This window comes from Macaca fascicularis, chromosome 17 (genome assembly GCF_037993035.2).
Source record: "Macaca fascicularis isolate 582-1 chromosome 17, T2T-MFA8v1.1".
Taxonomy (NCBI): domain Eukaryota; kingdom Metazoa; phylum Chordata; class Mammalia; order Primates; family Cercopithecidae; genus Macaca; species Macaca fascicularis.
Window position 1 is genome coordinate 15945640 of NC_088391.1, and position 22910 is coordinate 15968549.

A 22910-nucleotide genomic window follows, 5' to 3' on the forward strand; every position below is an offset into this window, starting at 1 on the left:
CGGGGTTTCGCCATTTTGGCCAGGCTGGTCTCGAACGCTTGACGTCAAGTTAGCCAGGCTGGTCTCGAACTCCTGACCTCAAGTGATCCGCCTGCCTCGGTTTCCCAAAGTGCTGGGATTACAGGCATGAGCCACCGCGCCTGGCCTTAGGACCAGTTAAGTGACTCTCCTAAGGATTGCAGTGACTTACTCCAGATGAATTAATCAGATTAATTTAATCAAAATTAATTAGTGATGGGGACTATTGGACTGGAAGAGGGTTTTAAATGTAAAACTGGGAGCCATTTGGTACTTCCCTCAAATCTCGAAAAGGTAGCAGTCAGTCGTCCTAAAAAGCAAAACCTATTAGAGAGGAATATATTAATACAGTGGTTTCAAAATGATTTGCTCTTATACCCCCAAAGGAATCCCCAAAGACTGTGACTGTTTTCTTACTTCCACATTTTTGGATTGACCATCACAATTTCTCATCTGACTTAAATAGTTACAAAAGAAGCAACTTCTGTTTTATCGTAAATTATCATTTTAAAATAAAAGTTGTGTAACTTTTAAATGTAGCCAGTGGAATCTAAATACCAATTTAACATCTAACATCATCAATTTTTAAAACTACGTGAACAAGCTTTTAACAGAAGGAAATTGTACATCATTTCTTTTCTTCTTGAACTCGTATTTCCATTCCATATTGTGAAATTGTATCCCAGTATTTCTTTAGTCTTGCAAATATTGGCCAGGCTTGGTGGCCTGTAGTCCCAGCTACTCCAGCTACTCCAGAGGCCGAGGCAGGAGGATTGCTTGAGCCTAGGAGTTTGAGACCAGCCTGGGCAACGTGACGAAGCCCGTTTCTACAAAAAAACACAAAAATTAGCTGAGCATGGTGGTACACATCTGTAGTCCCAGTTACTCCAGAGACTGAGTTGGGAAGATCACCTGAACTGGGGAGGCAGAGGCTGCAGTGACTAAGATTGTGCCGCTGCACCCCAGCCTGGGCAACAGAGCCAGACCCCATCCTCCTTGCCCCTACCAAAACAAGAAAGAAAATCTTTTATTGGTCGTCTACTCTACTTCTTTACATTTAAAAAGTACATACATTTAAATACAATTTTAAAATTTTCCAACAGCCGTAAAGATGAATGTGTTTAAAACATGTAGAATTTCTATACACAAACTTGTTATATATAGAAAACCCTAAAGAATTTACTACAACACTGTTAGAACTAATAAATGAGTTCATCAAGGATTCACGACAACAGGTCATTTTCATATGAAGAAGCAATCAGCATAGTCAAGAAAGGTGGGAAAAAGTATTATGGGATGTGCCAGCACCTGAATAATAGAATGATGTTACTTTTCTGGATTTTGTGGTATCTGTAGTATTCATCAGCTTTTTTAAATTAGTAATTTTTAAATTCAATTTTATTGTTTTCCTTCAGAAGGTGATTCAAACTGTGAAAGCTGCAAGCATCACAAAACTTGGATCTGCTTAGGCCAAAGGGGGGCTTGAGATTAGCAGAAAATAATTGCTTATATTTGGAAACATGTAAAAAGCCATTTTTAACATTTAATATATCTTATTGAAATAAAACAAGGCTTGGATTGTCAAATCAGATTGACAAAATTCAGAGCTTTTACCCAGTCACAAGAAAATAATGGCAACCTCCAAAACCACTAACCCAGCTCCCCAGGGCTTACCCGAATTCCTGAGAACACATTCTGGCTTAGATCTAGCAGGTGAGGTCTCTGAGTGAACTATGCCAGTGAACACTTACACAGATGGAGCTCTTTCAGTCAGGAGCTGTCTCCATTTTATACTGAAATAATTATATGTTGGAGACTGACATTTTCCACTGGGCCATTCCATGTATTAGTATATCCATCAGTTCCAGGTTTATTTACCATAGGCCATCTAGACAGACCAGGTGTACCCTGCTTTAAAAAGCATTTCATAGACAAGGACTCCCCATTCTCTTTCCACCAGAATATACCTTGCATGTTTACAAGGAGATTTGACTTGGTCATTTCCACTTGGCCATCTCAGGATAGGAATAATTCGCTAAAGACCAGCTGCTATCACTTAACTTCTGGCCTATCGCCCTTGTCTTTTTTTCTCACCAGATCCTTCTAAAAAAATAATTCTCTAACAATAGTGAATAATTGTGGCTGAGGTCTTTAAATGAAAATTACCATCATACCATTATAGAAGAGAACAATATTTTGAAATCTTGGCACTGTTGGGGCTTTTACCCCTGGGTAATGCACCAGAGGAAGACTTAGGGAGCCGAGGGCTGTGTATTTGTTGCGTAAAGTGGGAGAAGTTTTAATGTGAAAAGAGGAGTAGGAAAAAAGATAGTAGGAAATAGCACATAAGAAATTAAGATCTGGATGTTGATTATCTTATATCCCTGTAAATTTTCTGCATACCTCCAGGGGTATGCATACCCTGGTCAAATATTTTTACATCACATACTTGCCGTGGAGAGTCTGGAACCATTAGTTCTAGAATCCAAGAGCCCGAGTTTGAAGCCACCCTCATCTCACAGTTGTTGCCACTTAAACACTCTGAGCCTGTTTTCTCACCTGTAACATGGGGATGTGATAATAGAATCTGCCTCATAGGGTGGTTACCTAAACTAACTGAAGTAACTCATTTAAAGTTGGCACTCAAGCCAGGTGCAGCAACTCACACCTGTAATCCCAGTACTTTAGGAGGCTGAGGCAGAAGGATCACTTGAGATCAGGAGTTCAAGACCACCCTGGGCAACAAAGCAAGACCTCATCTCTAATTTTGAAAAAATAAAAAAAAAGTTTGCACTCAATAAATATTGGTAGTAATATATGAATTTCTTCTCTTCTTGCTGATATTTTTTAATGATTAGCAAAGAGCAATTTGGTTCTAAGCAAATCTGAATGTTTTTTAAAGTCTAATTATCTTCCTTAAGATTGATGAAGTTGTTTTCTCTTAGCATAGAATTTATCTCACTGTACAAAAAATGGTAATATGAATACTATTATAACCCTGTCACAGTGCCATTAATAAAACAGTAGTATATACATACCATTATTTTGGTAACATAAATGTTCTCAGAAGAAAAATCTACTTGTTAATGGACTTTAGGAATGATATATGCCTATTTGGGTTTTAGGCATGCAGTATCCATTATACTTACAAATCCTGGGTGATTATGCCAAAGACTTTTTTGTAGAAGCCTGTAGTTTAGTTAGATGAATGTGCTACAAGTTTCATCATAAATTATGCTAGATTCAATTTCATTCAGGTTCTTATTTCTTTTATTCACGTGCTGAAAATATATTATTTTTTCTTTTCATCTATTATATCATATTGTCAGTGGGTATTAGAAAACCCAGAGAGTGTATCACGTAATGATGAATATCATTAAAATGAGAAATGTCCAAATTACTTTAGCCATGAATTGAGTTAGATGTCAGGGTATCCATCTCATGAAGTGAACTTAGGTTATCACTAATGATATAACCTAATTGCTTCAAGCTCATGTTGAAATCAGTGGGATGACTCGGTGTAAACTAAAACTCCTTGTGAGTACATTATGTTGAGGGCCAATGTTTTAATAATGTTCTAAAAGTTCTACATGAGACAAGGTTTCCGACCTGTGATCTCATTACATTTTTCTTTCTTAAACTCTACATTATATGAAAAGCATGCATTTGACAAAAGATCAATAATTGTGATGTTCTTAGTAAAGTGTAACTTTCCTCTTACAGACCAAATATAGTGGATGACGGGCAATCTATTGATTAAAAATGGAAAACAATTTCTTTAACATTTCTTAGTAACCTAATTTGACTTTGTACTAGCTAAATTGTATTTTTTATATTATGTTATAAATAGGCGAATGGGTTGGCTATCTTATTTTCTATTATATATATATAACAGAGCGGTGGAGTGGGATTTAAAACCAGACACCAAAATTCTTCTAAGAACTGCATTCCTTTAGGAAAATACATTGGTAAGCCACCTAGATTCAAGACGGGTCCCCAAAGACACAGGCAAAATCAGACAAATAAATGAGAGAATACTTACACAGCATTTTGTAATACTGTCACTACATTACAAATGAGCCAAGATTTGCACAAATGGAGTAGGGAATGAGAAGCAGTGAAAACTGAGAAGAGGCCAGGTGTGGTAGCCTCACGCCTGTAATCCCAACACTTTGGGAGGCTGAGGTAGGAGGATCAATTGAGCCCAGAAGTTCAAAACCAGCCTGGGCAACACGGGGAGATCCCGTTTCTAAAACAAACAAACAAAAAAGAAATGGAAAATTAGCCAGGCATGGTGGCACACACCTGTAGCTCTAGCTACTTGGGAGGCTGAAGTGGGAGAATCTCTCAAGCCTGGGAGGTGGAGGCTACAGTGAGCCATGTTCACATCTCTGCACTCCAGCCTAAGTGACAGAACCAGAACCTGTCTCAAAAATAGAAAATAAAAAATTGAGAAGAGAGGAAAAGCCAAGTAACATGATAGATTGACAAAAGACTCAGAACGAAGTTTCCAAATTTTATATTTGAGGTTGCTTTTGCTGTTGTGCTGTATGAAGCCTACATTTTCTGAATACTTTAGAGCAGTTTGCAAAAAAAAAAAAAAATTGTGTTTTGTCTTGTTTTGTTTTGCTTTGTCTAGAAATGTAGGAAAAAGGCTCACCATTCACCTTGTTTACATGGTACAGAGCAAGACAAACATGTAAAGAATGAGACGAAGAATGGTGCTGAGAGAACCCATGAACTGAACTCCTTAGGGAAAGGAAAGGCTCAGAACCAAAGATGTCCTCGAGACTGGAAGCCCCTGGGGAGACCGTTGGACATTTTGAAGAAGGCATTAGATTTTCTATGAGAGGTGGGAATGGAAGCTCAAAGCAAATGTCAATGCCTTCCAGCCAAATACAACCAAGAATACACCGGAGGTTTTAGTAAACTGGGTTTATTACTCATTGAAGTGAAGAAGAACACACCAAGGGGAGTCAGGAGACATCTCGATAAAAGGGTGTTAGAAAGGCCCTATTATAGCACATGGGCTTGTGTTAGGTGATTTTGAATTGGTATAAAGAACTGGGCTTTGCTCTGGGTTGGGTGCTGTCAGGAATCAGGAGTAATTCTATGACTGGGGTTTTTAAACCTTATCTAGGAGGGAAGACGAGAGCCACACCAAACCTGTCATTAGGAAAGAAGCAGCAGTCTCTGGTATTAGCCAAGATAGGCAGATGTTTGGTCATTTTTGTGGTTTCAACAACATTCATATACTCTGTTCAGACACGATTTCAGAGTGCTTGTGTTTTTGTCTTGATCCTTCAATAGTCACAGGGTGGTCTTGTCTGACGTGCAGGTTCTGTGAATTGTTTATGTTCAGTTGGGTAACTCCAAGGCCTAGATAGAGGCAACAGGCCAGCTCCTGGCAACACATGGAAAGCTAGGCCTGTTCCAAATGTCAAAGGATGCTTTCTTTCTTTCTCACAGACTTTATGAAGTAGAGTGACCTTAGATGACACTGGGTTAGATCTATTTTATCAGATTGACGGCTGGTTGATTAAATTCTATTCCCCCCTTTAAACGATGTCATTAAAAAGAAAACCTATGTCATGTTTTAATCAGTCAGTTAGTTGATTAACAATATCTATTTAATGTCCTTTGTAGGTAGAGGACTGTAACAAAAGAAGCATAAAGGAAGTTTTCTTCTACATCATAAGATGTTCCACCATGACCATCCCTTCCTTAAAAAAGTAATCTTTCTCTGTCCAGGAAAAGGTGAATAACTTAGCAGACCTTGACTGCTCAGACCCTGCACTGTCCCAAGAAAGGCCTGGTCTTCAGGACTGTCCTCTGCACTTGAGGAATATTCTATTCTGACAAGAATGGGTTTTTTTATGCCTTTTGCCTGTGGGAGCTAGAATCTCAGTTGCTGAGGTCAACCCTACAGGCACTGCATGCCTATAAGGTGGACCCCCAATAAAAATTCTGGACACCAAGGCTCAGGTGAGCATCCCTGATTAATAACACTTTGCACATGTTGTCCTGCATCATTGCTAAAAGAATTAAGCATGCCTGTGCAACTCCACTGGGAGAGGATACATTGGAGTTTGTGCCTGTTTTCTCCTGGACTTCGCCCCCATGCACCTTTTCCCATTGCTAATTTTAATGTATATTCTTTTGCTGTAATAAACCAGAACTGTGGGTATAATTGCTTTCCTAAGTCCTGTGAGTCCTCCTAGTGAACTGTCAATTCTGAGCATGGTCTTGGAGACCCATGATTAATTCTCCAACTGTATGTCTTCTTTATAGCCAGTTCTACTCTATGTGGATTTACTTCTTTAATCTTTTTTCACAAGAAAACAAATTTCAGTTTTGGCATACTTTTAACAATAGCTGAAGAGGAAACTAGACCTAGAAACAGAAAATGTAAGTAAAGAAGACAAAGTGAAAGTAGAAATGTTTACAACAAGAATCTTGATAGAGATAAAGTAAGTCTGCTTTTTAGGATTGTATTCATTCATTCAGTCGTTCAAACAATATTTAGTAAGCACCTGCTTTGCATCAGGTAATTGCTTGATGATGGAGTCACAGTGATCTTTAGAACAGATATGGGTATGTGGGTTCACAACACATACTTTGTGTTTTTGTTGTTGGTTTTGGTTTTTGAGTCAGCACCTTGCTTTGTTGCCAGGCTGGAGTGCAGTGGGACTATCATAGGTCACTACGGCCTTAAACTCCTGGGCTTAAGTGATCCTCGTGCCTCAGCCTCCTGAGTAACTGGGATTACAGGCATGTACCACCATGCCTAGCTCTACAACATGTATTTTGTATTAAGTTATCATGGCAGAACTAACTCCGTACACTTCTGAGTGCCAGAAAGGAAATGTGGGAAACACCCAAGAGGTCATGTCTGTTTTCAATATCAACTTAACGTTATCTTGCTCTGAAATCTCAGTGAGGCCTGGAAAGGAGAGCTATTTTCAGCCAAAAAAAAAATAAAGGTTTGGAATATCAGAACAGCACAGAAAATGACATGCCAACCTATCTCCTACTATGTATGTTACTTGCAACAAAGCAGATTTTTAAACATCTCATAAAACTGTGAAAGTATAAAATCATGAGAAGTTTCTAGTAAGTGTAAACTAAAAATAAAATTCTAAGGTTCCCCCCAACTATCCGAATGGACTTCCTCCTCAGCCAGGGCTCTTTTAAAATTTAACCTGAGAGACTGTTTCAGGCCATGATGGGAAGTGGGGGTCGAACATGACTCATTTTATTAGGTGGGTGCAAAGGTAATTACAGTTTTTCTCATTAAAGTAATGGCAAAAAAACACACACAAAAAAACCAAAAAAAACCTGCAATTACCTTTGCACTAACCTGATAGCTCCTTGGCATTAACATCAACACAGACTTAAAGTCTGATAATGTGAGGGTTCAGTCAGGCTGGTGGGAAAAATTTTAGTTATAGAAAATATACACAAATCCTTTGGGAAGGCCTGAGGGCTTTTACATATAGCACTTGGCTGAAGGCAGCCATGTCCCCTTAGTTAAATGAATTAGACTAGAAACAAAGAAATGTGGAGAGTTTACCTAACTAGCTTGTTTACTCATGTGGTCCTAAGACTAACTTTTGATCTACTGTGGATGCTTAATTGCCTTGTACTAGGGAAGTCTGCAATATCAATTACCCCTTAGTGGTGTTGACTCAAGCCTTTGTCAATTAATCTTTACTGAATAAATACGAGTCTAGCTGGCTGGTTGAGGCCATGCTTTACAGCACTCTGCTTGGAGTCTATAAGCGGCCTGGACGCTCAGCCGGACTGGCAAAGCAGAATATCTGTATGTCAGTGTACTTTATTCATCTGTCATTGGGTCAGGGTCTGTGGGACAGACCCCTGCATGATAAGAAACATTTTACAACCTATTCTGTCTGAAGTCTACTACCTGAAGGCTTCCTTTTCAAATAAGAACTTGGATTTCCACAATCTTTTGTCTTAATCTAGACAGCCCTTTCTGTTGATCCTACGTCTTTAGACAAACTCAACCGTCAACCAGAAAATGTTTAAATTTACCAATAGCCTGGAGGCCCTCGCACTTCAAGTTGTCCCCGCCTTTCTGGACTGAACCAATGTATTTCTTAAATGTATTTAATTGATGTCTCATGCCTCCCTAAAATGTATAAAACCAAGCTGCACCTTGACCACCTTGGGCACGTGTTCTCAGCACCTCCTGAGGGCTGTGTCACGGGCCATGGTCACTCACATTTGGCCCAGAATACATCTCTTCAAATATCTTACAGAGTTTGACTCTTTTTTGTCAACATAAGTAAGGCAGGATACATGGAAGTTAGTGTGCATTATTTACTAAATTGAAATTTGCAAAATATTTCATATGTTATTCTGTGTATTAAATGTGCTTTGTTTTATTTCAAGCAATGTAAAGATAAGCGCTTTTAAAGACAGTTTTAATCATTATCCCTCAAACCTATTTTCCCTACCAATTTGTGAATGTCTTAATGTAGATATTCTTCCTCCACTTGAGAAAGGCAACTTTCCCTTTCCTCATGAAGGCTGCACTTCCTAGGTTCTCAGGGTTGTAGTTGCCGTTGGGATCCAGGTAACCATCAGCTAAGAACCCTCCTTGGAGTGGGGCAGAGCATGGATGCTTCCGCTCTTACAACCATGGATACCTAATCAGTTATTTTCAAGGGTGGGTGGTTGACTTTATCTGGGACCTGCTTCCTGAGGAGGCACAAGTCATCTTTGCTGGTACAGAGGCGAGGTGATGGAAACAGTCATTTTCTTAGAGGAATGTGAAGGTATGGTCACCTTGGAAAAAGCCCCTAAGGCCCCTGGTAAGGATCCTGCTGAAATATTGGATTCAGGGGAGAAGAGGAATGTCCTACCGCTGTGCAACCTGCAGCAAGTCACACCCACAGAACTTCTGTTTAAACACTGCTTGTCTTTTTATAAAAGGAACCTATAAGTGGAATGTGAAAGAACCCCTTGGCAAAACAGCAATTATTAAAATAATAACTGGTTACGTTCAGGTATTCTCGGTTTTTAAATTCTGTGTAATTGTGGATTACAAGAATAAAGAGACTATCTTTAGTGCTGGTTCACTGTATCATCAGTCAGACACTAGCCCTTCATGAATAGATTACTTATGGGGGCAGCCAAGAAGAAAAATGTGTGATGAATTGCCGGCAAAATCCACCGAGCATCAGGAATTCATTGTGGAACATCCTTGATTGTCTTGGGAGGATTCCCATTCCAGGACAGCTAACACTTTTCTGGCAATATGCAGGTTTTGGAGGGAAAGATCAAGGCCCAGAAATTCCAGCTCCAGGACTCTCAGTTCTTGGAGCTGGTCCATCCGAGCCTGATTGCCCAAATGAAGTGATATTATAGCTGATTACCAGGAACACAGTGCGCAACAGATTTAAATGCATCAGTTCATAAAGGGTTCATAAGCAAAGTCACTATTCATAGAAAAAAAAAGAAAAACCTGCTATTTTATGAGATTTGGCAAAAATACACCAACAGTTATATTTTACAGTTAAAATTTTCAAACGATTCTTCCCAGAAACACTTTTTTTGGTTGTTATTCAATCATATTCATTTTATGAATGGTCTTTATTTCTTAGTCTTTTTTGCATGTTTGGATTTCTAATTGCTGCTGTTTCTTTAAAAAATAAAGGTCTTTTTTGTAAAGCAATACTAACTTGAAAAATCATCATCTCCCTGACACAGCTGCAAAGACCTGTTGCTGTCATGACTAATATATGAAGACGAGAAATGAAAGTTGAATTTACCAATTTTTTTCTCATAGTCCCAGTTTGGCTCGAACAATTGGTACTGTATTACTATTACCGACAAAAAGCAGCTGTTGGCCATTTTAAAAACTCTCATTCAGGACACAAGTAGGTCTTAAGAATCCTTGTTTCTTTTAAAAGAGTGAGTTCTGCAATCCAAAATATTTCCTTAGTTTAATTTACGTATAGAGAAGCCCCTGTAGTGTCAGATCACAGCATAGCTGAGCATCACTGAACTCTATTTAGTCACGAGGTTTGATTATAACAGCAGGGTGCTTCTTATGCAGTCCTGGAGACGTGGAAATTAAAATGCTAAGAAAATCCTATTTTAACAAGCCCACACAAACTCATTTATATTAAGCCTACTTGCCAAGTCTGTAAGTTACTCCATCAGAATAAGTTAAAGCATTTTTAGAATTTGATTAACTGTTCTAGATAAAAATAGTTCCCATTAACTTTTCTGCAAAATTAAATTGGGAATAAGACTAATAAGTATAATTTTGGGGGGCTAAGTGGAAGGTCTTCTGCTGACTGTTTTTTATTCATCAATCTCACCATCTCCCACCCCCAAAGAACGAATAAGGTGGCTATGCTTAGATGAAGAAGTAGAACCTCAGAAAGTTTATGTAATATGTTCCAAACCACAGCAAGTATCAGACAAAGCCAAGGTTCTCAAAGGTTGTTTTCAGAACTGTTATTTTATTGAAATTAACATTCTGTTGAATACTGTATGCTCAGCATGGTGAGTTTCCCTATATTGTCTTTAAACTCTTCCCCCCACAAAATTATATGGAGTGGGGTTTACTGACATTACCTAACGCGGTCAAGGTCTTGTGACTAGTAAGTGGTAAAACTGTAATTTAAATTGGAGCCTTTGACTTTAAAACCTTAGTATGTTTTTCTTATACCACAGTGTCTTAGTGGTTATCCAGTTCCCAAGAGGTAATACACTTTGGAAGAATCTGAAACATGTTAGAAAAAAGAGTAATTTGCCAACGCTAGAGATGACCTCTTCAGGTTAGCTCTAAATATAGACATACACTTAATGCCATGGACCATCACATGCAACTGTTGGAGTCCTAACAGTCTTACCTATTACCTACATGAACTTAGGCAAGTCAGTTACCCTCAAAGCTTATTTCCAACTTGGCTTGTTGAGAAAGCAGTAACAACTTCATAGGATTTTATTTGGGATTAAATAACATAATGTATGCAAAGCTCTGTACTCCACAAGAGACAGCAGATGGCAGTAGTCAAGAGCACAGATCCTGAAGCCAGCTGTTCAAATTCAGAGTCCAAATTCTGGATCTGCCACTGGCCAGCTTGGTGACCTTGGGCAAGTTTGTTTGCTGTATTCATCTGTGCCATCTGTGTCCTCACTGCTAAAACAGGGTAATGATAGTAATTGCTTCATGAGCCAGTATGTATAGGGTATTTAGAATAGTGCCTGGAACACTAAACAGTATGTAAGAGGGAGTTTTTTTTTAAAAAAAAAAACCTATTTGAACGTAGTAGATGCTGAATTTTATTCTGCAATCACTCAGGTGGATTAAAAATAAATTTTTCAACTTAAATTTTTGATCTTTGGAGGAAATTCCTGCATTGCCATTAGGGAAACGTCAAACGAAATCAGCAGTTCTAGAATGATGAATGTTAGAGTTACCCTAGTAAGTTCACTGGATTTGGGGGTAGGAGGATGAGGCAGAGAGGAAGGTGTTAAGAGTGTCTTTCAGATTTGGGGATTAGATAACTAGGTGTGACACTAGGAACTATTTCATACTGAGATGGGGAAGAGAAGAATTATGCATATGGGAATAATAAGAAGTGAAAGAACTAGCTTTTGTAGCATCTCCCAAGTACTGGGCATTGTGCTAGGCACTTTGTATACAGAGTAACTCATTTCACTGTCATAACTACCCTTCGGGTTTTACTCTCTCTGTTTTTAGAGATCTGTGAAAATTTTTAAAGGCGTGTGTTTTGCCATATATGCAAGTGAATCAACTTGCCAGATAAGAGTTTGCTGCATAAATATGGTAAGAATTATTCTTCTCCTGCCCCCTTCCCCCACCAAGCTCTGAATTTTCACATCAATATTTATATTGCTATGTTAGTACTCTAACACTACTTTCACCAGAAAGTGACCCTTTTCTATTCTTGATAGTTAGTCCTTTAATACCTCCATAGACAAAGAACCTTTTGAGATGCCATGCAGGCTCTAACGTTCCGTAATAACTTGGAAATCTGTGATGGTTAGACAACTCTGTCCAGGAATGTCTTGGGAGCTGTGATATTTCTCTCATACTCACATTAGACACAGACATACTATCATGGAGCTAAAATTCATGGTGTAACGATATTGCACATTGACCTCATAATGCTGTCTGTATCAATTTCAACATTAATATAATGTAACTGTTTCCAGGTGGAAGCAAACCAACTTGTATACCTGTTTTTATTCCAGTCTTCTGAAAAATGCATGCCATCTGTATTACCTCCAACTTTTGGGAACAAAATACATTAAGCAGAACCTCAGATAGTCAATAGAATCTGTGTCTTTTTCAGGATGTTTCTGAACTCTCTAAAATAAAACAAGTTTTGAATTATAGAATCCATACATTTTTCAAACACAAGCACCACCAGAGGAAATTGCTATTAATTTTCTTTTTTTTTTTTTTTTTTTTTTTTTTTTTTTTGAGACGGAGTCTCGCTCTGTCACCCAGGCTGGAGTGCAGTGGCGCAATCTCGGCTCACTGCAAGCTCCGCCTCCCGGGTTCACGCCATTCTCCGGCCTCAGCCTCCCGAGTAGCTGGGACTACAGGCGCCCGCCACTGCGCCCGGCTAATTTTTTTCTATTTTTAGTAGAGACGGGGTTTCACCATGGTCTCGATCTCCTGACCTTGTGATCTGCCCGCCTCGGCCTTCCAAAGTGCTGGGATTACAGGCGTGAGCCACCGCGCCTGGCCTGAAATTGCTATTAATTTTCAAAACTCACTGTTATGCAGATATTTGGTGGAATCACATGAATGTTCAACTATCAGCACTTTCAAGTGGTTTCACCTAATAGATCAAGTAGTTTGTAAATCTCAGGCAACATTAACATAATTTTTTTCAATCCCTTTGCATCATTCTTTTTATTTTTATTTTTATTTATTTTTAATTTTTTAATTTTTTTTTTTTTTTTTTTTTGAGAAGGAGTTTCCCTCTTGTTGCTCAGACTGGAGTGCAATGGCATGATCTTGGCTCACTGCAACCTCTACCTCCTGGGTTCAAGAAATTGTCCCACCTCAGCCACCTGAGTAGCTGGGATTACAGGTGCCCACCATCACGCCCAGCTAATTTTATATTTTTAGTAGAGACGGGGTTTTGCCATGTTAGCCAGGCTGGTCTCCAACTCCTGACCTCAGGTGATCAATCTGTATCAGACCCCCACAGTGCTTACACCACGCCTGGCCCCTTTGCATCATTCTAAAACCATCTTTTCATTCTGATGGATAATTGCAACTGAAAACTTTCTAAAGTTTACTAAGTATTTATTGCTACTATTTACATTTTTAATTATACTACTATAATTTTCTTTCTTACTATAGTAAGAAAGCTATTACTGATGACTATTGTAATCTCTATTGATATTTACAATTGATATTTTTGCTCTTTGGTTTTAAGATAAATTCTTGACTGCATGAATATCAATAATAAAAAGATTTTTCTGCCTGTGTAATGTTTCAAGGTTTTCAGCATGCTGTGCAAAAATTACCTTGAGCAATGCCTAGGACGCTCCATTGTAGGCAGGCATTATTATCACTCCAGTCCTTATACTAGACACTAGGCAAGCGATACCCATATCACCTGGGTGTGGTGGCTCACGCCTATAATCCCAGCACTTTGGAAGTCTGAGGTGGGCGGATCACCTGAGGTCAGGAGTTCAAGACCAGCCTGGGCAACATGGCAAAATCTCATCTCTACAAAAAGTACAAAAATTAGCCGGGCATGGTGGCACATGCCTGTAATCCCAGCTATTCAGGAGGCTGAGGCAGGAGAATCGCTTGACCCCAGGAGGTGGAGGCTGCACTGAGCTGCCATTGCACCACTGCACTCCAGCCTGGGCGACAGAGCAAGACTTCCATCTCAAACAAAACAAAACAAAACAAAAACAACAACAATTAAAAAACCATCTTACGGAAGAAGAAACAGAGGCTCAGGAGGTGACCAGCTGTGAAGGGGTGTGGCTGTACCCAGATCTAAATAGTCACAGCTGATTACATGTATTCACTACATCTTTGTTAAGCAACCTGTCCAGGAGTGACTCAGTTATTGAAAAAAGTGCATTTCAGTATCATGCTCTGAATAAGACATTGCTCTTAGGATGCAGAATCCCTAGTTTCTTTCTCCCCTGTGTGCTCTACATAAATCCAGACCTTCTCAGGTGGCTTCCGTACCACAGTGAAGAGGAAGCTTATGGCCTCGGCCAGGTGTGGGCCCTGCTCCTCCACCAGGCTAACTTTCAGGGCTGGCTTGGTGCCTAAGATAGCCCACAGCTTGCTGCCCCTCAGCTGCTAGCCCAAAACCAACAGCAAGAAAGCAGACTGTAATGTGGAGGAGACTTTTTTTTTTAATGAAATTTTGTTCCTAGGAGACTCTAAAAATTAATACTTTATTCTACTGTTCTTTTCGGTTATGTAAGATTATTTTCCAAAATGCTGGCAGCAGTTGTCTTCTGTATTAACTAATTTTCTGTTGGTGATTATCAACATGGTGGAAAGGCAGGATTGGCTAAATCGGGGCTTTCCACTCTTTAACATGCATACACATCCTCTGAATATTTTTAAAAAATACAGATTCTGATTCAGTAGGTCTAGGATGGCACCTGAGAGGCTGCATTTCTGGAAATCTCCAAGGGACTGGTCCACAGACCACACTTTGAGTGGCATGGAACGAAAGTGTTTCAAACAGTCCTTGTATCTGCCTGATGATCTGTGAGAATAGGATCAGTCTAAAGATTAGTAGTGATTCTTTTTTCTGAAAACAATAACAACCAAAATGATTTCTAGTTGATTTTATTTTTCCCTATTTACTTTTTCTATGAGAGTGTGAGAATTAAATGGAATTCTCTTTCCTAGTGTTTGGGAATAAATCAGGTGTTGAGTTAAATAAGCATCTCTCTCTCACTGTCTCTCTCTCTCCCCCCCCCTCCCCGTCCCCTTTTTCTCTGTGTCTCTCTCTTTCTCTCTCTGAACTCTAGAGAAATGCTGAGCTGCTGCCTTTTGGTCCTCCCCCTTCTCTGAATTTTCCCATCTACCCTTCTCTGCCTTTGCTTGATCCTTTTTCCCCCCATAAAGATTTGGGGTTTTTATTGACTGGAGACAGATTTTGGCAAGAATGTCCCAGTTATTTTAGTTTGTGCAGTTGGTCACATTCTTTTGAAATTAGCCTGAAATTAGATTACTGCTCAAGATAGCCGTGAAATAATATCAGCGCTCGGTATTTAATTCTGAATTATCTGGCAATGCTGAATGAGCTCTGCCAAAATGGACATGGCCAAGGTCTCAGCAGTGATAGTGTTGCAGCCTGTTGGTTTTTTTTTGTTGTTGTTGTTGTTGTTGTTTTACTTTTTATTTTGAAACAAATACTATAAGAAGATGCACAAATAATAGTTTTGAGTGTACATCATCCAGCTTTCCTCAAAGATAACACCTTACATAACCATAGTACATTATGAAAATCAGGAAACTAGCATTGGTACGTATTATTAACTAAACTACAGACCTTATTTTGATTTTACCAGTTTTTACACGCACTCTTTTTTTGGGGTGGGGGAGGGTATACAGTAGTATAAAGTTTTACATATCTGTATCTAGATTTATGTAACCACCATCACAATCTTCCTGATTGCTAAAAGTTGGTGTTCTCCAGGATTCTCTCCTGAACACTATTCCGTTTTCATTCTCCACATGGTCCCTGGGCCCTCTTATCGGTAATGGTGACTGTAACTATCTTTTCTATTTGGATAATTCTCAAATGTATAACCTTAACCTCTGTTGAGCTCTATACCTCACCATTTCCTGGCCTACTTCCCGACACCCACTGACTATTTTATCTGTCCCATGAGCTCCAACATAGCCAAAATTGAACCTGTATTCCTTCATTTTTAAACTAAATAATCTCTATTTGAGGGATTAACACTTTGTGGTCCAAGTCAGAATTCCCAGGGATCACCTTAGAAGCATCCAGACTCCCTAATCCATCTGCACATGATAAAAACAGCCAACACTCCTAGAGCAGGCATGTGTGCCGGATACTGTCCCATACCCGCTCGAGGGATCAGCTCACTTTGTTCTGATGGCAGTCCCACACTTTGTCAGAAAGGAATCCAAGTTTCATGAAGCCTGAAACTCGTATAGTTTCCTGTCCCATTAAAGAAAAAGAATAGGAGGTTACAAATATTAGAATTAGTATTTATCAAGGGAAATATTTGGGCTAGTGCAAGTGAGGGGCCCTGAAAATTGACCTTCACTAGATTCATAATCTATCTGCCTTTGAGATAAATGCTATTCTTCTTGCCATTTTACAGTGAGACAATCAAGGAACACAAAGTTTGCAAAAGTTAACTTGACCAAGGTCCTCCTGTCACAGGGGCCTCATTACCTCTTGCTGTGTTTTAACAGAGGCCTCCTATGTGACCTCTCTGCTGTTTATCAGCCCCCTTCGTCCATTCTCCACACTGACCCCAGAGGATCTGCACACAGGGCCATGTCTCTCTCCTGATCCAAAGCTGTCACTGGTTCCTGGTCTCTTTTAGTATAAGAGCTAAACTGTTTTTGCATGACTCCCTGGCTGTCCCCTCTGACACTGGAGGTTGCATGATGCTGAACTGCTAGGGGCTCCCGCCAGTGCCCCACACTTCCACTTCCTACTCCTTTCTATGTGCCCTTCTGCTGCCAGGACTGCTGTCCTCCCATCTCCTCTACACACTGCACTCTTTATCATTTTATCCAAAGTAGAAATTGCATTATTGGTTATTTTTAGCTTATAGGAGCAACAGATGGTTAAAGTAAAAAAAAAAAAAAAAAAAAATCATGTAATGCAAAGAAAAAAAAAGCACAAAGAATTGAGTAAAAACTACCAGATCTGTGGCCCCATTTTTTGGGATGAACCACCATTAAGTGTATAGTATATATATTTTTCATTTTTCCTGCTCTGTGTGTGTGTGTGTGTGTGTGTGTTCGTGTGTGTTCTAGTGTATAAAATTGGGATATGTTACTATGTTACTGTTATTCTTTTTCATGTTTATTAATCTTCCAGACTTTTCTCCAAAATGTTTTCCTTTTTGTTTTGTTTTTGCAAATCTTGTGGGGAAAAGAAAGAGATCAGCCTGTTACTGTGTCTATATAGAAAGAAGTAGACATAAGAGACTCCATTTTGTTCTGTATTTGAGATGCTGTTAATCTGTGACCCTATCCCCAACCTTGTCCTTGCAAGAGACATGTGCTGTGGTAACTCAAGGTTTAATGGATTTTGGGCGTGCAGGGTGTGACTTTGTTCCTAGAAAAGCTAGGTATTGTCCAAGGTTTATCCCCATGTGATAGGATGAAACAATGTTGCTAAAAGGTTTATCTCAAGGCACAGGATTTTCCTTTAAACTTATTCATGTCACAGATCCTTGTTCTTATGTCTTACTGCTAATTTCCTCCCTAAAAACGATCCTATTGTCCTGCCACTCCCTTATCTTTAAGATGGTAAAGATAATTATAAATACTAAGGGAACTCAGAGGCCGGTGCCGGCGTGGGTCCTCTGTAAGCTGAGCGCCGGTCCCCTGGGCCCCGCTTTTCTTTCTCTATACTTTGTCTCTGTGTCTTATTTCTTTTCTCAAGTCTCTCGTTCCACCTAACGAGAAACACCCACAGGTGTGGAGGGGCAGGCCACCCCTTCAAATCTCTTAGATTACTAGGAAAGCCAAGTCTCTCCTCCTGGATTTCTTCTCCTGTAAACTGCCTATTGAGACCTACCCACTTCTCTATGGAGCATAGATGAAGGATATTGGTCATGTATGTTGAAATATTTGTCCAACTTTATCCCTAGTTTTTTGACTATGTAAGGATGAGGAATTTTAATGTGTATATACTTGTAGATGCCTTTAGAACAATGACCATATCTTTTTTAATCTCCATTGCTCCAGCATCTAGTACAACGTCTGCAATGGAACAGGCAAGCTGTGAATATTTGTGATATGCTTGGGTGGACTAAAGACCCATCGCCTCTCTCTAGAGTGCCCAGCATGTTGGAGGTAAGAGCTCATCTTCTGGTCTCTTTACCCCTTCTCATACAGAGCCAGCCACCAAATCCTGCAAATTCAACCTTCAAAATGTCTTTACACATCCCACAACCACCACCACTCTCAGATTTATCATTTCTCACCTGGATTCCAGTAGCTTCCTCTCTCTGGTCTCTCTAAGCTAACGCTTTCTCTATCTGTGACCGGGGTTTTCTAAAACACAATCTGTTCATTTCACTCTCCTGCTTAAAAACCTTGAATGACTCCATAGTGCCTGGAGGAGAAACCTAAATACTTTAGAAAGAAGTTCAAGTCTCTCCATAAAATCTGGTCCGACTTCCCTACTAAGCCCCGCCTCTTTTTCTTCTCTCTCTTTACATCTTCTATTCTCCAGCTGTGCCACACTTTCAGCTGTTCTGGAACAGACCTTATATTTCACAACTCTTTGCTTATTAGATCCATCTCAAATGTCAGACATTCCATGGAATCTTGTCCTGTCTGTCTATCAAAATTATCACCCTACTATTACCACCATTAGCACCACCATCCTTACCTGGTATACCTCCCTCTATCCTCTACACTTCCTCATTAATTCAAAGGTAAGTTTATATTTCTCTCCCTATTTCAACTTCCTGCCTCCATAGAAATGATTTTCTGGTTCAGCAGTTTCAATGAATCAATCAAATATTTGCACACCTGTTATGTGCAAAGTACTGACTCCATTTCTGATACTCAACTCACTTTTCAGTTGAAATTTTGAGTGCAGCTGAGTTCTGAAAAATTATTAGTTTATAAGAGTCTGAAAATACATGCATTTATAAAAATCTTGGGGGACCTCCTCTTTCAGCTTTGGAACCCCCCTCCGTCTGTCTCTGAATGGGGGAGCTTCTTCTTCCTGTCTTCTCCCTTCCTTCTTGCCTATTAAACTCTCCACTCCTTAAAACCATCCCACATGTGTCTGTGTCATTTTATCTAAACCGGCATGAGGACGAAGAACTGTGGTGTTCCTCCACTCATCAGGGCCCAATCATTTTGGTGCATGCGCCGAGAAGGGAAATTCAGTAATCAGACTGAAGCAATCAAACTCCAACTGGTGCTATAAACTGAACCACACATGGACCCGCCATTCTTCTGAGGACTCTTAGATCTACCCCAGGAGGAGGGCTAGCTGCTGTTACCCATTCAACACCCCTTTTCAGCAGGAAGTAGCCAGAAAGAGTCGCTCCCCAAAACCCACTAACAGCAGGTAGTGTGGCATCTCCACAGGGGGGAGTGTTGTAGGAAAAGGGGTTCTTGGGAGGTTTTCGGTTTTTAAAGCATCTCCAGAAAAGTTTCCTGTAAAGCTCCGGCTCTCAGAGCCAGGTCAGCAACCTTTGATATGCAAATGCAGGCCGTTAGAAACTGGGTCCACCCCAACGTGGAGGCCTTCTTGCCCTTTCCCCACATGTTCCTGGCAACATGGCCACCCCCACATATCCCCACATGTATAGAAAATCATGGCACCCTGTATTTACATATTAAAAGGGTAGGGTGGGAGGGCCAGCTTTTTCATGGGCTTCATGAATGACATGCCTAGTCAAACCAATCCCCTGAGCCCTATGCAAATCAAACACCGCCTCCTCCAGCATCTGCATGTATACCTGGCTGGTATCCGTGGCAAGGTGGGAACCTCCTGTTTTGGCTTGGGAGACCCCTTCCCTCTGTCTCTGTACAGGAGAGCTTCTTCCTTCTGTCTTACCCTTTCCTTCTTGCCTATTAAACTCTCCACTCCTTAAAACCATTAAAAAAAAAAAAAAAAAGTTGAGATGAAAAAAGCCTTGTAAACTTCTCTTGGAACAGAAGATATGAAGCAAGCAGGGAGGTAGATGGCAGTGTATTCCCAGCCTTGTTAGCTAAGCAAGTGAGCGGGAAGGAGGGCTTCTATTCACCAGTGATACATTCTCACTCACTGTGTGATGATTCAGTCATCTGGCACAGCATCCTCTAGTTCAATTAAAATATGTCTGAGTTTTGGTCTAAATATAGTAATAGACACAAATATTAAAACCATTTTTTCCTAAGCTTTTCAAAAATTATATATTCTGAGGATATGATGGATAGTCATTTGCCTCTGCAAATGTAAGGCACACAATTTCTATTCTCATTGCAACATGCTTTAGGGCTGAATATAAACAAGAAAAGGATTCAATATGCATACATTAATATTAGTAAACCTTTGCCCCTAGTAAAATGATCATGACTATAAAACTTTAAGGCTCATCATTTTTCTTTCAAGGAAACAGTCAAGCATATTTTAAACATGTCAACAAAAAGTAAATTCTTTCATTTGCTCATTCCTTTCTCCCTTCCAGCATGTGAAGCACTATATGAGCTGCTGAGGATACAGGAATAAACAACAACACAGGTGTGTCCTCTGCCCAAACCAGGCATAAATGAGCTTCCAAATGAACACAAACAAACCTGGAAGGCTTTTGAGGAAGAAGGACCATTACAAAAAGTACAGAGCGAATGTGTTGAGATCATGTTTATCAATCATTGAAGTAACTATTCTCCACAATTTCAATGATTCTCCAGCCAATATACTATTACCCCTCCTTATTAAAATAAAAATGAAAAACCCTACCAATAGAAAGCTGCCTTTCCTAGTAGATTGCATGCAAGTCATACTGTTAACTAGAACTTAAGATACCTTGTTGATTTAATCAGTAGGTTACTATGGGTAAATTCAGTATTAAGAGAAGTGAGGCTATCAATATTATATATATGTCTTGCATTTTTTCAGTCAGTTATTACTTGAGCTAACATTAAAAATCTTAATATATTGCACTCTATGTTTTTTGAGCACAAATATAACAATTTGAAAAATAAGGTAACTGGGCACAGTGGCTCACGCCTGTAATCCCAGCACTTTGGGAGGCTGAGGTGGGCGGTTCACAATCTGGAGATCGAGACCATCCTGGCCAACATGGTGAAACCCCGTCTCTACTAAAAATACAAAAATTAGCTGGGTGTGGTGGTGCGTGTCTGTAATCTCAGCTACTCGGAGGCTGAGGCAGGAGAATCACTTGAACCCAGGAGGCGGAGGTTGCAGTGAGCCGAGATCGTGCCACTGCACTCCAGCCTGGCGACACAGCAAGGCTCTGTCTCAAAAAATAAAAAATAAATTTAAAAATTGCAGAACATTTTCTTTAAATAATGTGATTTTTATCATAAGCTATTGATTTTCTTCCAGGGTCATTTGCTTCCCATCTTTCTTCCAAGTGTCATCATCTTATATATTTCACTTTTTATAAAACTTTAAACAGCAAAAGGCCATGCAAAATGAAAAAAGCTAACGTATTAATTCATTTAGTCCCTTAAAAGCTGTATCAGAAGCTATAGTTGAAAAAATACTATAGTTGAAAAAAGAGTTATTAGGAGTGTTGCAATGTACTCCTAAATGTCCTATAACTGATGTATTAGTCTTATACTCTTCTTAATCATATATAATGATCTTAGTACTAGCAGACGTCTAAGGTCTAAGATGGCATTTAATGCAATTTTGTCTCCAAATTCTGCTGTGGTTTCATCAATGCCTTTTTGTCAGCTCTGAGTTTAAATTTTAATCTGGAACCATAACTGATTTATCCCAGCTGCTGACAACTGCCTGGAATCTGGTTTGGAGCATCTCCAAAGCCAACGTACTTTCCCCCAAGAAAACACAGGAAGATCTCTCTGCCCAGGCTTGAAAATACATAAGGATCCGGTTTTCCATCCTTTACTTTAGGGCAACTTTAACATGATTCAATGCCCGCTGACTGCCTTTACTGCTACAGGTAAAGTAATAAACAAAGCAGTCAACTCTCAGGAGCTCTCTCTTTTGTCTGCTTTATGTGGCCATGTTCCTTCATTGCCCTCTCACATTCACTCAGTAATCCACCAAATATTTATGGAGCCTTCATGGTGTGCAAGGCAGTGAACTCCACACTAGGAAGAGTGAAGCCATGGAGATCACAGGCCTGGCTCTTCATACCTTTGCCTTTCTGTCGAATTGAACTTTCTGTTAAGTTTAAAATACACAACAGAACTTTGATGATGTTGAGGCCTGGTTGGGGATGGGACAGATAACCAGCCCTTAAAAATAAAGCTCCTCCAGCCCCGCCGAATACCTTCTGAAAGAAGGAGGGTTATTATAGAGCATAACTAAAACAGTAGTGATTAATAATGATAAGAAAGTTTATCTCTTTACTCACTCAAGAGCAATCCTTTTGGGGCAAATCACTTATGATTTCCTTCCAGGATTGAAGAGAGCATGCACAGACGGAAGGTGGGGGCTGGTGCTGGTGCTGAGCCTGGCATGGGGAGGGAGGAAACAAGAGTGAAAAGACTCTTTCATTCTTCTGGCAAAGGCAGCCTTGCAGCTGGGGCCACGGTCTGCGGTGCTGATCCATCTGCTGGGCAGTCGCCTCCCAAGAGAGCCTGTGTTCCTCCAGTCATGCGTATCTTAGCACCAGTCTCTGGCAGGAGCCAGGAGATGGGGAAGACAATTTAAATGATTGACATAACTTCAAAAAATGTGGATAAGCCCATATTTTTCTCCCAAACCAAGAATATCTACTCAATCTAAACTCTTACCTGAGATCTCTCTTCCTCAGACCCAGCGTCACGAACTTGCCGTCTAACCTGGCAGGTCAGTAAAACCTTACCCCTTTCAGGTCCTCATCTGTAAAATGAGAAGGTGGCAGCAGAGGTTCCGAAGGCTCCTTCCAAATGAAAACAAATACGCTTTTTACATCAGTAGAATTTCAATGGGCTCACACTTGACTCTGAAAGAGAAAATAAAAAA

At 39.9% G+C, this 22910-nt stretch overlaps 1 protein-coding gene and 2 long non-coding RNA genes across 4 annotated transcripts in view; 2 read left to right on the forward strand and 1 right to left on the reverse strand.

The window, feature by feature from the left end:
• The window catches only part of SPART (spartin), a 59881-nt gene extending 37495 nt beyond the window's left edge, over positions 1 to 22386 (reverse strand). For both annotated transcript variants that reach the window (XR_012426828.1, XM_005585643.4), the window contains exon 1: positions 22318 to 22386. The gene's annotated coding sequence lies outside the window, so the exon portion shown is untranslated. The remainder of the gene's footprint in view (positions 1 to 22317) is intronic.
• LOC135968092 (uncharacterized) lies at positions 3726 to 6196 on the forward strand. The gene is made up of 2 exons (XR_010582558.1): positions 3726 to 4870; positions 5665 to 6196. It is a non-coding gene; the product is annotated as an uncharacterized lncRNA (long non-coding RNA).
• The window catches only part of LOC135968093 (uncharacterized), a 34754-nt gene continuing 29404 nt past the window's right edge, over positions 17561 to 22910 (forward strand). The window contains exon 1 of the long non-coding RNA XR_010582559.2: positions 17561 to 18097. This is a non-coding gene — a long non-coding RNA (uncharacterized lncRNA). The remainder of the gene's footprint in view (positions 18098 to 22910) is intronic.